This window comes from Bos indicus x Bos taurus, chromosome 13 (assembly GCF_003369695.1).
Source record: "Bos indicus x Bos taurus breed Angus x Brahman F1 hybrid chromosome 13, Bos_hybrid_MaternalHap_v2.0, whole genome shotgun sequence".
Classification (NCBI taxonomy): domain Eukaryota; kingdom Metazoa; phylum Chordata; class Mammalia; order Artiodactyla; family Bovidae; genus Bos; species Bos indicus x Bos taurus.
Window position 1 is genome coordinate 62462444 of NC_040088.1, and position 16351 is coordinate 62478794.

Genomic DNA, 16351 nt, shown 5'->3' on the forward strand with positions numbered 1-16351 from the left:
CAGTTCAGTTAAGTTCAGTCGCTCAGTCGTGTCCGACTCTTTGTGACCCCATGGACTGCAGCACGCCAGGCCTCCCTATCCATCATCAGCTCCTGGAGCTTACTCAAACTCATGTCCATTGAGTCGGTGATGCCATCTAACCATCTTATCCTCTGTCATCCCTTTCTCCTCCCACCTTCAGTCTTCCCCAGCATCAGGGTCTTTTCAAATGAGTCAGCTCTTCACAAGAGGTGGCCAAAGTACTGGAGTTTCAGCTTCAACATCAGTATTTCCAATGAACATTCAGAACTGATTTCCTTTAGGATGGACTGGTTGGATCTCCTTGCAGTCCAAGGGACTCGCAAGAGTCTTCTCCAACACCACAGTTCAAAAGCATCAATTCTTCAGTGCTCAGTTTTCTTCACAGTCCAAGTCTCAAACCCATACATGACCACTGGAAAAACCATAGCCTTGACTAGACGAACTTTTGTTGGCAAAGTAATGTCTCTGCTTTTGAATATGCTGTCTAGGCTGGTCATAACTCTTCTTCCAAGGAGTAAGTGTCTTTTAATTTCATGGCCGGAGTCACCATCTGCAGTGACTTTGGAACCCCCAAAATAAAGTCTGCCACTGTTTTCACTGTTTCTCCATCTATTTTCCATGAAGTGATGGGACCAGATGCTATGATCTTAGTTTTCTGAATGTTGAGCTTTAAGCCAACTTTTTCACTCTCCTCTTTCACTTTCATCAAGAGGTTCTTTAGTTCTATACACACATGTATATAAGATTATACTTGTTTTGCATCAAGCCTTAAGAACAATCATGTAGAGAGTAAATTAGTCAAAACGGGGTCAGAACTCAAATGTATGTCCTCCTACTCTGAAATTCATATATGGACTTTAGTATAGATATGATCATAGGGGATTCTCATCTGTCTGCTTCATGGTCAGAACACTTCCTCTGAATTTAATGGAATTGAGTCTAAACTTCTGAGCACATCATTCAAAGACATTCACATGCCATATCCAGACCAACTTTATAAATCATTATCTCAAATTTTCATTATTACATCATCTCCCTTTCATTCAAACCAGGTATCTGTTCATCCTTCTAAACACACACGTACCGAGACTTTCCTGGCAGTTCCGCAAATAAGACTCTGCTACCACTGCAGGGGTGCAGGTTTGATCCCTGGTCTGGGAACTAAGATCTCGCATGCTGCAAGATGTGGTCAGTAAATACACGAATAATAAACACTCACATGGATCTTTATGTTCCTGAGTCCTTAATCATGCTCTTCCTAGTTTTAAGTATATCTCTATCCAAAGAAAATCTACAGTTCCATTAGATCAAACTTATCCCACTTTACTAGATCCCTCATTCTTTAGGAAAAATGATAAAGATAAAGATGGGTGTGGTAGTATAAACAATGACTCATCATAATGTTCCTGCCCAAATCTCTGGGGGGAACCTGTGAAATGGTAATTTGTGTGTGAAGTGGGGCGGGGGGCGGGGGTGGAGGGGGTTGGATCGGTGGGTGGTGTGGGTATGATTTTGGTGAATGTGATTAAAGGTAGCCATCATTTATCTTGGCATCACTAGAGCCTAGAACATCTTCATATATAATATCCACTCAAGAAACATGCTGAATAGAACCAAAGTGGAATACCCGTCTAAGAAGTCTGAATTTTATCTTTTAGCTTAGGAAAGCCATTGAGTAATTCTCGGCAGAGAAGCAATGTGATCAGAGTATGGTTCTAGAAGGTTTAATCTTTTTAAATTGAACAATGACCTGAAATTGGCAGTGACTAGAGGCAGTGAGACTAGTTAGGTTTCAATTAGTTAGTCTCTTTCATTTGACACTTAACATGTTAGGAAGCTGACACAGAGAGGTGAAGGGACTTATTTAAGGCTCTATTTTTAACTCTGAGCTGGCAAAGGGCTAAAACTCATTAAAAAAAATTCAAGTTCAATATTCTTCCCACTATATAGCATTGCTATTTGTGGTTCAGAGTGTGATGGTGAACTTTAATGCAGAATCCAGAAAGCATTATCACCTGCCAGACAGTACCCATTTTTCAAAGTATAATTAACCAGGGACAGCCTCCTTTGGTCCAGCTGAATTTCCAAGGAAGCACCAATTCAGAGGACTGACAATGGACATAAAACATGTAAAGCTACTCCTGTGTATCTATGCCTACAGTCATTTCTGGTTACATTCGGTCTCATAAGACTAATAATATTAAGAGTAATGAAGAACCAAGAATAACAATAATTACTGGAGGCATAAATATCAATAGAGATCATTTAGCCTAATAGGATTCTTTGAATCAAGGAGACACACATCTCAGGAGCCAATACCAGGTCCATCCTTTCAGTGAATGTGTTTGGGACAAAGAGATCACATACACCTGCATCAGGACATAATAAGAATTCACCACTTATTATCTATGTTCAAACCTTAGTCAATAAATTATCCAAATATTATAATTACAATAAAGCAACCTGTTGTGGGATATTACGATGGTTTTCAGAACAACCTAACAAGGATGCAGATGAACTAGATTGTATGTTTCAAATACACTGAGGCAAAATATAAAGATAATCTTTAAAATTGTTAAGATTCATTTTGAAGTCATCTATAATAAATGATATTCTTTTAAAATATGTATCTTTTTAAAATTTTATTTTCAATTGAAGGATAATTACTTTGCAATATTGTGCTGGTTTCTGCCATACACCAACATGAATCAGTTATACACATATGTATGTTGCCTCTCTCTCAAACCACCCCATCCCACCCCTCTAGGTTGTCACAGAGCATGCGTTTAAGTTCCCTGAGTCAAATAGCAAATTCCCACTGGCTATCTATTTTACATATGGTAATTTATATGTTTCCATACTACTCTCTCCATTTATCCCACCCTCTCCCTCCCCCACCCTCTGTGTCCAAAAGTCTGTTCTCTGTGTCTGCATCTCCATTGCTGCCTGCAAATAGGTTCTTCAGTACCATCTTTAAAATATGTATCTTAAATTGGGGGCCAATTCATGTAGTGTCTGGCAGGAAATGTACAATATATAGCCTCCTCTATATAAGCTTAAAGTCTTCCTTAAAGAATAAGACATTGATACACAAGACACAAAATAAACAATAAAGACTGGTTGCTGATTACTGGTCCAAGGCAAGTCTTTTAGAGTAATTCTTGGGGCTGGACGGCTGCTGCCACCCAGTGGACATTAGTCTGGTCCTGCCTTCGATAAACCAAGTCCATGTGTTCTTGAGAAATTCCTGGAAGGTTTACCATGGTGCCAAGGTAGCCAAGGCTTCCTCTGTTATTGATCAAGGGGAAGATGTGCCTGTGACCTTTTGGTATCAGGAAGATAGTACTGCAGAGCCAGATTGGGGTCTCTTTTGAGTATACCATCTCTACCTCAAAGGAGAAGACTGTGATGACTATAACCATCTTTATTGCTCATCTTAACCTGTTTTCCATACAATTGTTGGAGTGATATATCTAACCAGCAAATCTCATCATGTGTGTGTATACACTTCAATATAAATATTATTTACATGCTTCCTCAAATCACTTAAAAAATACATTACAACTTTAAAGAAAAGTTTGTAATTTCCACTAAAAACATACTTAGTGTTTCAGAAACTATACTAACTAGGTTTGTGATAACAAACAGAAAACAGAAATCAGCCTTTACCATTTCTGCTACTGGGCTTTGCCTCAATCTTCAAATTTTTTAAAGTTTTTTTGTTTTTTTGTTTAAATGTGGATCATTTTTAAAGGCTTTATTAATTTGTTACAATATGGCTTCTGTTTTACGTTTTTGGATTTTTGGCCATGAGGCATGTGGGGTCTTAGCTCCCCAACCAGAGACTGAACTCACACCTCCTGCATTGGAAGGCAAAGTCTTAACCACCGGACTGCCAGGAGGTCCCAATCTTCAAATCTTCAATGTGAACACCTATCATGAAGAATATTACACTGAAATTTTTAATTTATCTGAAATTGGCAATAGTGTTAATATACATTGAAATCTGAGCTATATATTCTAGCTAGATCATACAGCATAATTTCCGGTATATTAAAATGTTCTCTGTATTATAAGAGAATGGATTTCTGTATCACTACTTTATTGTATTATGTATGCCATCTAAATAACTAAAGCACTAAAAGAAACAGTAGTATGTGTTTATATATGCAGTCTAAGTCATTGACAACATTTTAAAAAAGTAGCTAACTCATGCATGTATTTAAATGGACTTTCTTTGGAAAGACAATAAAGATGCCAAAATGAAAGCCCCTTCACAAATAGCTTCTGAAACAATTTCCAGTACAAACAATAATTTATGCTAACTGATCAGTAAAGAACTGCATTTCATTCAGTTCAATTGCTTTTGCACCATCCAACATGAGGGAGAAATAAGCTAGTCAGAAACTGCTTTGAATTGATAAATGTGTGTTCTACTATGAAAAGTGAAGTGAAAGTGTTAGTCACTCAGGTGTGTACTGACTCTTTGCAACCTCATGGACTTCTCTGTCTATGGAATTCTCCAGGCAAGAACACTAAAGTGGGTAGCCATCCCCTTCTCCAGGGGATCAAACCTTGGTCTCCTGCATTGCAGGCAGATTCTTTACCATCTGAGCCACCAGTGAAGTCCTGTGTTCTTGTATATTCAGTGCAAATCTAATCAAAATAAAATTCCAATTTTTCAATTTCCATATTGACCTATATATTTGCTCTGACATCTGGATCAGAGTCACAAAACTATGTGAAAATTGCCGAAGCATCTAGGCTAATTGATATTCATAATTTTAAGAAAACATTGTGAATAATGTCCTGCCTGTAGATCCAAGGGCAATTAATTTAAAGTGAGGAATAATACCCAGGTGGCACCATGGTAAGGAATTGACCTGCAAATGCAGAGATGCAGGAGGTATGGATTTGATCCCTGGGTCAAGAAGATCTCCTGGAGGTGGCAACGACAATCCAATCCAGTATTCTTGCCTGGAATATCCCACGGACAGAGGAGCCTGGAGGGGCTACAGTCCATGGAGTCTCAAAGAGTGAGACATGACTGAGCAACTGAACACAAGCACACACGAGGAATACCATATACTGAAGTATGAGAAACTTAGAAGTCATTTTCTTTAACAATTTTTATAGAGATGTTTTCCCTTACAGTTTATCTTGTCATTCTTTTTTGGTGTGTATTTAGAATATCATGCAATGCAAGAAATAAGTCTTCTGGAAAAAATTGAGGTTAACTTTTATCTTTCTGTGGTCTCCTGAAAGAACATAAATTTCAGCAATGGCTTGGCTTTTTTCTCCCCCAAAAGTGTAAACTCATCTTTTCTAAGAATTTTAATCTTTAAAAGTCCACTTGAGAATAATCATTTGACTAGGGGACTTTAATTCACAAGAATATTCCTTTTATCATCATCAATGATCTTACTTTAGTTTATTGATGAAGACTATAATCACAATGAAAAATATATAATTTGGTAATTCAAGTCTTGAGCAACCTAATGATTGTATTAAAAATGAAAATAATCTTATATAGTCATTATATATAATCTCAATTATATATATATATATACACACACACACATATAAATGGAGTTTTAAAAGTTGACGACTACTTCAAGTAGCCCATGTCTCATCCTACATTCATTATATTGTCTTACTTCGTATACATTTACTTTCATCTATTTTGTCTAATAACTTCCAATATGTCTAAATAAGGCATTTATAATGTTAATTCTTGATTTTTCAATTTCAGTATAAACTCTTGTCTTCATCCTACGAAGAGTATGGATATAAGTCATGCTACTTCCTTCTCTAACACATACACTTCTCTCCCCCCACCATATATTCATGAACTGTTGTAATTTTTTGTTAAATCCATACTTAGTGTTCATATTATTGTAACTATACAAATACTGTTCTTGACTTAATTACATATACATTTATAATAGTTAAATTCTTAATAATTATTTTCCTATACTTACCTATTTTTCTTCCACTTGAGTATATAAATGAGATATAAAATTCCTCTAAATAGTCAAATCTATGAATAACAGTTCACTTGTACATTTTCTTGGAGATATTGTTATTGCAAATTAGGCCTCCTAACCCAATATTGTCACCCTGCTTATTTAACTTATATGCAGAGTACATCATGAGAAACGCTGGGCTGGAAGAAGCACAAGCTGGAATCAAGATTGCTGGGAGAAATATCAATAACCTCAGATATGCAGATGACACCACCCTTATGGCAGAAAGTGAAGAGGAACTAAATAGCCTCTTGATGAAGGTGAAAGAGGAGAGTGAAAAAGTTGGCTTAAAGCTCAACATTCAGAAAATGAAGATCATGGCATCTGGTCCCATCATTTCATGGGAAATAGATGGGGAAACAGTGGAAACAGTGTCAGACTTTATTTTGGGGGGCTCCAAAATCACTGCAGATGGTGACTGCAGCCATCAAATTAAAAGACGCTTATTCCTTGGAAGAAAAGTTATGACCAACCTAGATAGCATATTCAAAAGCAGAGATATTACTTTGCCAACAAAGGTCTGTCTAGTCAAGGCTATGGTTCTTCCAGTAGTTATGTATGGATGTGAGAGTTGGACTGTGAAGAAGGCTGAGCGCCGAAGAATTGATGCTTTTGAACTGTGGTGTTGGAGAAGACTCTTGAGAGTCCCTTGGACTGCAAGGAGATGCAACAAGTCCATTCTAGAGGAGATCAGCCCTGGGATTTCTTTGGAAGGAACGATGCTGAAGCTGAAACTCCAGTACTTTGGCCACCTCATGCGAAGAGTTGACTCATTGGAAAAGACTCTGGTGCTGGGAGGGATTGGGGGCAAGAGGAGAAGGGGACAACAGAGGATGAGATGGCTGGATGGCATCACTGACTCGATGGACGTGAGTTTGGGTGAACTCCGGGAGTTGGTGATGGACAGGGAGGCTTGGCGTGCTGCGATTCATGGGGTCACAAAGAGTCAGACACGACTGAGCAACTGAACTGAACTGAACCCAATCTTGGTTGACTGCCTTGTGCACCCTTAGGGTTGACATTCTGCACACCCATATCTGTGGAAATTCCCATTGCCTTTCTAATTAATCGATTTAGGAAATAATTACTGAGCTCCTACTATGCGACAGGGAGTTTTTTAAAAAAATAATTTAAAATATGCTTTTAAAGCAATTTTTTAAACAAAAGTAACTTAAATGTCTTTGAGATAAAATACAAAGTCAGTATACAGATACATATAGTATGACAGATGAGGGGTCAGTATAAGAAAAATTATCAAAAATGAAAGTTACAGAACAATGCTTTTCACTAATATAAAAGTAAAGATATTCAGAAAAATTATACCTAAAATCTAGCAATATATAGGTAGGATAAAACATTCTAATCAAGTGGGTTTAATGCTAAGAATGCAAAGCCTTGTTTAAGATTTGAAAACCAGTTAAGGTACTATATACAGTTAGATATTAAAGGAGAGATACTGCATGATTTTCTTCACAGATTCAAAAAGAGCATTTGACAAAATTTGATAGCCAATCATGATTAAATCTCTTAGAAGATGAGGAAAGAAATAAAACATCTTTAAACTGATAAAACTGTTCATTAAAAATATTCAGTTATCAGTTCAGTTACTCAGTCATGTCTGACTCTTTGCGACCCCATGAATTGCAGTACGCCAGGCTTCCCTGTCCATTACCAACTCCCGGAGCCTACTCAAACTCACTTCCATCAAGTCAGTGATGCCATCCAACCATCTCATCTTCTGTTTTCCCCCTTCTCCCATCTTCAATCTTTCCCAGCATCAGGGTCTTTTCCAGTAAGTCAGATCTTCTCATCAGGTGACCAAAGTATTGGAGCTTCAGCTTCAACATCAGTCCTTCCAATGAACACCCAGAACTGGTCTCCTTTAGGATGGACTGGTTGGATCTCCTTGCAGTCCAAGGGACTCTCAAGAGTCTTCTCCAACACCACAGTTCAAAAGCATCAATTCTTCGGCGCTCAGCTTTCTTCACAGTCCAACTCTCACATCCATACATGACTATTGGAAAAACCACAGCTTTGACTAGACAGACCTTGTTGGCTAAGTAATGTCTCTGCTTTTTAATATGCTATCTATATTGGTCATAGCTTTTCTTCCAAGGAGCAAAGTGCTAACATCACATTTAATGGACAACAGAATGCTCCCCTCTAAAATCAGAAGCAAGGCAAAATGTATCTGACCACCACTTACTCCCAGCATTGTCCTGGATGTTCTAACCAGCAAGGAAAATAAATAAAAGCTCGAAGTTTGGAAGGGAAGAATAATAACACTGTCTTTTATCACATGTTCCATGATTTAAAGTCATAAAAAAAAACTTATGAAAAGGCTACTATTAGAACTAATATATCAGTTCTGTGAAGATATACATTTAGCATACAAAAATCAATTATAGCTTTAGATATTTGCAACAAGTCTCTGTAAAATAAGATAAAATAAAACACTGCCACTAGAAATAGCACGGAAACATTTAAAAATTTGAGCTTCTTTTTTGAGCATTTCTTAAAATCTATACAATTAAATTACAAAGTAGTACTGAGAGAAATTAAAGAACACTCAAAGAATTGGAGATATATACATGTACATGCACATGGATAGAAATACTCAGTACTATTCACACATCAACTCTCCCCAAACTGACAGATATGAAGTTATCACAATCAAATCACATTTACATTAAAATATACAGGATATTGAACAGACAAATATATAAACAAAAGAAAACAAAGTACCAGTTTTAGATCTATACCTATGTGATTAATTTTGATAAAAGCTTCCAGGAAATCAATAGGCAAACAAAAATCATTTCAGCAAATGATGTTGGAACATCATACATAATAGTGACAAGTCAGAGACCTAAGTATAAAAGTTAAAGCTCTAAAACTAATGAGAAAACATGGAAGAATATTTTGTGACTTTGGATAAGGAAAGATTCCTTAGAAAGAAAAAAAACTGATAAATTGGACATTTCTCATCATTAAGATACCATTAAAGAACTAAGACATTCATTTAGAAAAAAAAACTTTTACAATATATATATGCTGATACTTATATCCTGAGTATATAAAAAATTCTATAACTTAATATTAAATATCTATAACAATATTAAACTTAATATCGATATCTTCATATTAAGCATGCTGCTGCTGCTAAGTCGCTTCAGTCGTGTCCGACTCTGTGCGACCCCATAGATGGCAGCCCACCAGGCTCCCCCGTCCCTGGGATTCTCCAGGCAAGAACAACGGAGTGGGTTGCCATTTCCTTCTCCAATGCATGAAAGTGAAAGGTGAAAGTGAAGTCACTTAGTCATGTCTGACTCTTAGCGACCCCATGGACTGCAGCCTACCAGGCTCCTCCATCCATGGGATTTTCCAAGCAAGAGTACTGGAGTGGGGTGCCATTGCCTTTTCCAAATATTAAGCATATTAAGATGTTTAAAAAATGAAAAAAAAATACTTAAACAGGCACTCCATAGAGGAATATATGCAGATGGCCAAAAGCACAATTAAAAATCATGAGGGAAAAGTAAACTGACACTACAAAGAGATACCATTTCACACCCACCTGAAGTGCTAAAATTAAGAAGACGGACAAAACAAATGTTAGAATGAGTAGCAGCTGGCAATCTCATACACTGCTGGTGGTGTTATAAAATCATTTTGAAAAATGATTGGTTGTTTTTTCATAAAGTAAAACATACATCTGTCTAATGACCAAGCATCCACAGTTCCAGATATTTACAAGGAAAAAACACATTTTGACAAATAGATGTGTACACAAATTTTCATAACAGTTTAATTCACAATATCCAATAAGTTGAAATAACCATGTGTTTATCAACAGAATGAATAAACACCATATGACATATTCATACAATAGAATATATCATATTTATTCATTCAATTTGTCTATTTTATCCATCTATTCATAGAAAAAATAAGCAAATCAGTGACACACTCACTAATATGGATAAATTTTAGAAACCTTATATAAGCAAAAGAAGCCAAACACACCACTGATGGGATGGATGCTCATGACAGGCAAATCTACTATGTGGAGAAATACCTCAGAACTTCGATTGTTTTTGGAGGAATGGGGGACAGTATTACTGAGAAAGAGAACAAAGAAAATTTCTGGGGTGAAGGAAATTTTCAGTATTTCCAAGTGGTTTGGTTAACAATAGTGTAAGCATTTGTTAAAATTCATTGAATTATGTAGTTGACCCTTGACAACTCGTCTGAACTGCTTGGGGTCCACTTCTATGTGGCTTTTTTCAAAAATATAGTACCTATATTTTCATTGTACAGATCTGTAAATTAAATTTGGGGAAAAGTTTGTATTCAATTAGATATCACAATATGTGGAATCAAAAGAATCATGGTTGGGTGATGATTCTATCCAAACTGTTTCAGCCCTCTGCCCTTGGATGAATCATTTATTAATTCCTCTGTTTTTGAGGCAGAGATACTAGTACAAGGATTTTCAACTGTGCAGGAGGTTGGTGCCCCCGACCCCTGTGTGGCTCAAGGGTCAACTGTCTACTGGAAACCTGTACATATCACTATATCTAAGCAATACATTTTTTTAAGGAAAAGAAAAGATGAGAAAATCCTATGTAAGTTTTAGCAGAGATCCAGAGGACAGAAAAGGTTGAATGAGGAACATGTAATATTCTAAGACATAATAGCTTAGAATGTTTCGGAATTTATGTAGAACTTCAATTCTTAGATTCTGAAAGTTCATTGACTCTCAAGTAGAATAAATACAGAGAAGCCTATCCTATTTCACATAACTTGGAACACCAGGAAAAAAGAGAAAATCTTCACTATCAGCTTATTTTTTAGTGGAAACTTTATAAGTTACAAGAGAGTACCAGGATGTATTTAAAGTGCTGAAAAGAGAGAAAAAAAATGCCCCCTACTGAATTGGAGTAGGTATTTGCAAATGGTATAATGGATAAAGTGTTGATATCCAAAATATATAAAGAAGTCTTACAACGCGATATTACAAACAAAACAAAGATACCTATTGAAAAATGAGCAGAGGAGCTGAATAGATATTTTCCCAAAAGAAGAATACAGATGGCCAAAAGATGCTCAATATCATTAACCATAAGGGAAATGCAATTTAAAAACACAGGATGTCACCTCACACCTATCAAAATGGCTATCTTCAAAAAGCAAGAAACAAGTGTTGGTAAGGATGGAGGAGAAGGGAACCCTTGTCATCATTGGTGGAAATGCAAACTGCTCCATACATGATGGAAGATAGTATGGAGATATCTGAAAAGTAAAGAAAAAAAGAACTATAACACAAGCCAGAAATTCAATTTCTATGTGATTATATGAAGAAAACAAAAACACTAATTCAAAAAGATATATGCACTCCTTTATTTATTTCAGCACTATTTTACAATAGCCAAAATATGGATGCAACCTAAGTGTCTATCAATAGATAAATGGACAAATAAATTGTTAATATGACTCAGCCATAAAAAAATTGAAACGTGGTCATTTGCAGCAACATGGATAGACCTAGAGGGTATCACGGAGAAGGCGATGGCAGCCACTCCAGTCCTCTTGCCTGGAAAATCCCAGGGACGGAGGAGCCTGGTAGGCTGCAGTCCATGGGGTCGCTAGAGTCGGACACAACTGAGTGACTTCACTTTCACTTTTCACTTTCATGCATTGGAGAAGGAAATGGCAACCCACTCCAGTGTTCTTGCCTGGAGAATCCCAGGGACGGGGAAGCCTGGTGGGCTGCCATCTATGGGGTCGCATAGAGTCAGGCACGACTGAAGTGACTTAGCAGCAGCAGAGGATATTAAGTAAAAGAAGTAAAACAGAGAATAACCAATACTGTATGATTTCACTTATATGTGGAATTTCAAAAAAACAAAATAAGTGAACAAACAAAACAGAAACAGACTCACAGACACAGAAAACAAAACCAGGGGGACTTGGGTTGGGTCATAGGACAAAAGAGGTAAAAAGGATTAAGACATACAAACTTCCAGCTATAATGAATGTGATAGAGATGAAACACACAGCATATGGAATATAACCAATATTGTTAACAACTGTGTATAGTGACAGAGGCTAACTACATTTTTGGTGGTAGTCATTTCATCATGTATAAGAGCACTGAATTATAGTAGTTTCAGTTGCACACCTGAAACTAATATTGGATATTAATCATAATACAATAGAAAAAGTGATCAGGATACAGTTACTTGTGCTAGTAATTTACTATTTGATTCCTATACAGAGCAACGTAGTTTCAAAAATAGTATCTTAAAATACTGTATGATTCCACTTACATGAAGTACCTAGAGTAATCAAATTTATAGAGACAGGAAGCAGAATGGTGGTTTCCAGGACTGGAAACACTGGTAAATGCGGAGGTATTGTGCAACTAAGGCCGTGCTCTAGAGCTCAGGAGCCACAACTACTGAGTCCACATGCCGCAACCCCTGACGCCTGTGGGTCCTAGAAGCCATGCTCTGCAACAAGAGAAGCCACTGCAATGAGAAGCCCATGCAGGGCAGCAACGGGGAGCCAGCACAACCAAGAATTTGAAAAAGAATACTACTAATAACAGCACTTGGGTATTCTAATTCCCATTACCATTTCCACAAATGAATAGAAATAATTTATTTGGAAACAAAAATCTTAAACTGAACAAAGGACATGTTCTTGGAACAATGATAAAGTTAAAAATTAAACTGCACCTCTCTCCACTACTACATCAGTAGGGTACAGCCAATTGACATTTGAAATGAAGCTGAAATTTTCCAACGTATTAAGTTCACTGGGACATAAAGCATATTTGATTTCACACAACCATATTTTTCTTCCAAGAGAAATGTAATTTGTGTTGTTTCACTTATATTCAACCATTAAAATAGCTTATCACACAATCTTTCTTGGTTTTTACTTAACCAGCATATACTTTCAGGGCTCAAACAGTAAAAACAGCTTAATTTTACCTTGACAACCAAGATAATGCTAATAATGCTGTAATTTCTAACTTTGCTTATGATATAAATATTTCAGTAAGGATCAAGCTGATGAGAAACGCAAACATATATTAAGAGAATACAAATGTAGTGCTTTGTTTTAGAATTCCTAAGAACCAAATTGTAAATGCAAAGGAAAATATTTAAGATACAAAAACACATTTTTGAGAATTCTGTAACAATTATCACTACTACCAGTCATTTAATAGGAAATAAAACAATCGTTAATCATTATAAGCTGGTATGAAGGTGAAAGTGTTAGTTGCTCAGTTGTGTCCGACTCTTTTGTGACCCCATGGACTGTAGACTGCTCCTCTGTCCATGGGATTTCCCAGGCAAGAATACTGGAGTGGGTGGCCATTTCCTTCTCTAGGGGATCTTCCTGACCCAGGGATTGAACCCAGGTCTCTGCATTGCAGGCAGATTCTTTACCATCTGAGCCACCTGGAACGTCCCTCAGCTATCATTTAAATACCACCCATAGTTATCTAAAAAAAGTGTCCACTGAAAGCAAAACAGTAGAAGTCTAAGTGGTAGTCTACAGAATACAATGTGAAATGCCTAAGAAATTCAGGCCATATCGGACTGAGTTGGCTACATTGGAATTCATAGCCAGAGAGTTATAAAAAGAACTAACTGGCTCAGAACTTTCAATTCTTTATTTAAGGTTTGATCAGATATTCAGAGTGTTGCTGCTATGACCCTAAAGAAATTTCTTTTTGCTTGTAGGCAGGAGGCTGATATAGGCACACACACACACACAAAATCAGACACAGTGTTTGACTTACCAGACTGCAGAATTACAATAGAGGTTGAAATCAAATCTGGCAAGCAAGATTTTTAAGTGACATTTGGCACACTGGCTCATTAGAATCAGAATGACATGTTTAGAAAATTCATACAAATACAACTAATGCAAACAATAAAGTCAAGCCTTTGGTACAAAATGCTCAGATCAATCAGCATTTAAAAGCAGATAACCCATATCACCCTAAACATTTTAAACAGAACGTGATTTGATAGTGAGAATTATATATCTGAGAAACTGTTGAAATAGTTGGAGGAGTGATGTATGTTGAGTTCCCACAGGAATGACTCCCAGAATTGACTCCCCAAGAGACCAACTGCCAATACAGAGATCATAGAACATCTTTCTTGGTGACAGGTGGAAAATTAGAGATCCTTTAAGAACAACCAGAGACAAGCCAACATCCAAATAAACATCATAATGGTATGGCATGTAGCAATTGAAAATAACAAGTTCCTTTATTAAGATAAGACTGGGCTGCTGTCCCAAATCAAAAGACAACAGTGACAAAGTGAGAGGGTTTTTTTTTTTTTTTTTTCCCCTCTCACTGCTAAACAACCACAGATTGATGGTCTATTGTTTTCAATCCAGGGGACCAGACCCCTTCTATCTGTCACATGCTAAAGAGGCAATTACTCAACCTCATGAACTAAGATCAAAACTTTAGCTCCTGCCATCGCATCTACATTCCAACCAGCTGGTGAGAAGAGAAGGGAAATGGAGAGAATGTTTCTGTCTTTTAATGTACAATCTATAGGGTACATGTAATGCCTATTCAGAGTCCATTGGCTAACATGTACTCACATTCATTGCAAGGGAAGCTGAGAAATATAGTTTTTTCCTCAATTAAAAATGAGTTGATAAGGGTATAAGGGTATAATAATAAAAGGTAATTATATTTATGTATACCAGTAACAAAAAGAAACAGAAAATTGAATTTTAAGAGGCTATTTTTAAAAAATCATTTGCCTTTAGCATTTAAAATATTATATAATAAAAGCTCCTTCCATAAAAACTATAAAACATTACCAAGAAAAATTAAAGATTACCTAAATATGTGTTTATCCTTACCATAAACAAGATTAATATTTTAAAAATCAACTACTTTTCTACCCATATCCCCTGGAGTAAGAAATGACTACCCACTCCAGTATTCTTGCTAGGAAAATCTCATGGAAGGGGAGCCTGGCGGACTGCAGTCCATAGGGTGACAGGAGTCAAACATGACTTGGCGACTAAGCAAACAAATACGTACTTATCCTTACCATAAACAAGTTAATATTTTAAAAATCAACCACTTTTCTATCCTCAACACAAGTAGAAAACAAAAATTTAAAGATACCACTTTAAAAATTATAATTTTCAATACCATGGAAGATATTAAATGCCCTTACCATAAAGTTACAATATATTATTGAATCTTTCAGTCTATAAAAATAATGCTATTTTGTATTTATTGCAGCAATGAAATGTTTAGCTATATGCCTGTCTAAATATAGGGCTATCTTATATACCACAAGAAGAAAAATAAAATGGCTATTTCAGAACAAAAAGCAGATTACCACAGTTCCAATACTGGGTGATTCAATAAAAAATGATACCTTGTTTAGACAAGAGCACTTACTTTTATGTAATTAACTGTATAATAATTATACTGTAGTAAAGCTATATGAAGGAATGAAATATAAATGAAAATCCATTAGTTGCCTTACTAAATAGGGAATTTTAAAACTGATATATGCCATTGTTAACTAATATGTAATATAATTAATAATATGGAGCATTAGTACTATTTTATTATATTACTATCACCTAAAATATTCTAAAGTGAAAGTGAAGTCGCTCAGTCGTGTCTGAGTCTTAGCGACCCCATGGACTGTAGCCCACCAGGCTCCTCCAGCCATGGGATTTTCCAGGCAAGAGTACTGGAGTGGGGTGCCATCGCCTTCTCCATATTTATTTCTCCAAATATTCTGAGATGGGTTTAAATAAGACATAATGATGTCATATATTTAAATTTTATTTATGCACACACACAATGGAATACTACTCAGCCATAAAAGAGAATAAAATCTTGCCATTTGCAACACCATGGATGATCTTAGAAGGTATTATGCTAAATGATGCTGAAGCTGAAACTCCAATACTTTGGCCACATGATGCGAAGAACTGACTCATTGGAAAAGACCCTGATGCTGGGAAAGAATGAAGGCAGGAGGAGAAGGGGACAACAGAGGATGAGATGGTTGGATGGCATCACCAACTCGATGGATATGAGTTTGAGCAAGCTCTGGGAGTTGGTAATGAACAGGGAAGCCTGGTGTGCTGCAGTCCGTGGGGTCACAAAGAGTCAGACATGACTGAGCAACTGAATTGATGCTAAGAGAAATGAGTCAGATGGCGAAAGAAAAATACTGTATGGTACCACTTATATGTGGAATCTAAAAAATAAAACAATAAATAAA

At 36.5% G+C, this 16351-nt stretch overlaps 1 protein-coding gene across 1 annotated transcript in view; it reads right to left on the minus strand.

Moving 5' to 3' along the window:
* Positions 1 to 16351, minus strand: part of MALRD1 (MAM and LDL receptor class A domain containing 1) — a 570138-nt gene that overhangs the window by 303561 nt on the left and 250226 nt on the right. The gene's annotated exons all lie outside the window — the stretch shown is intronic.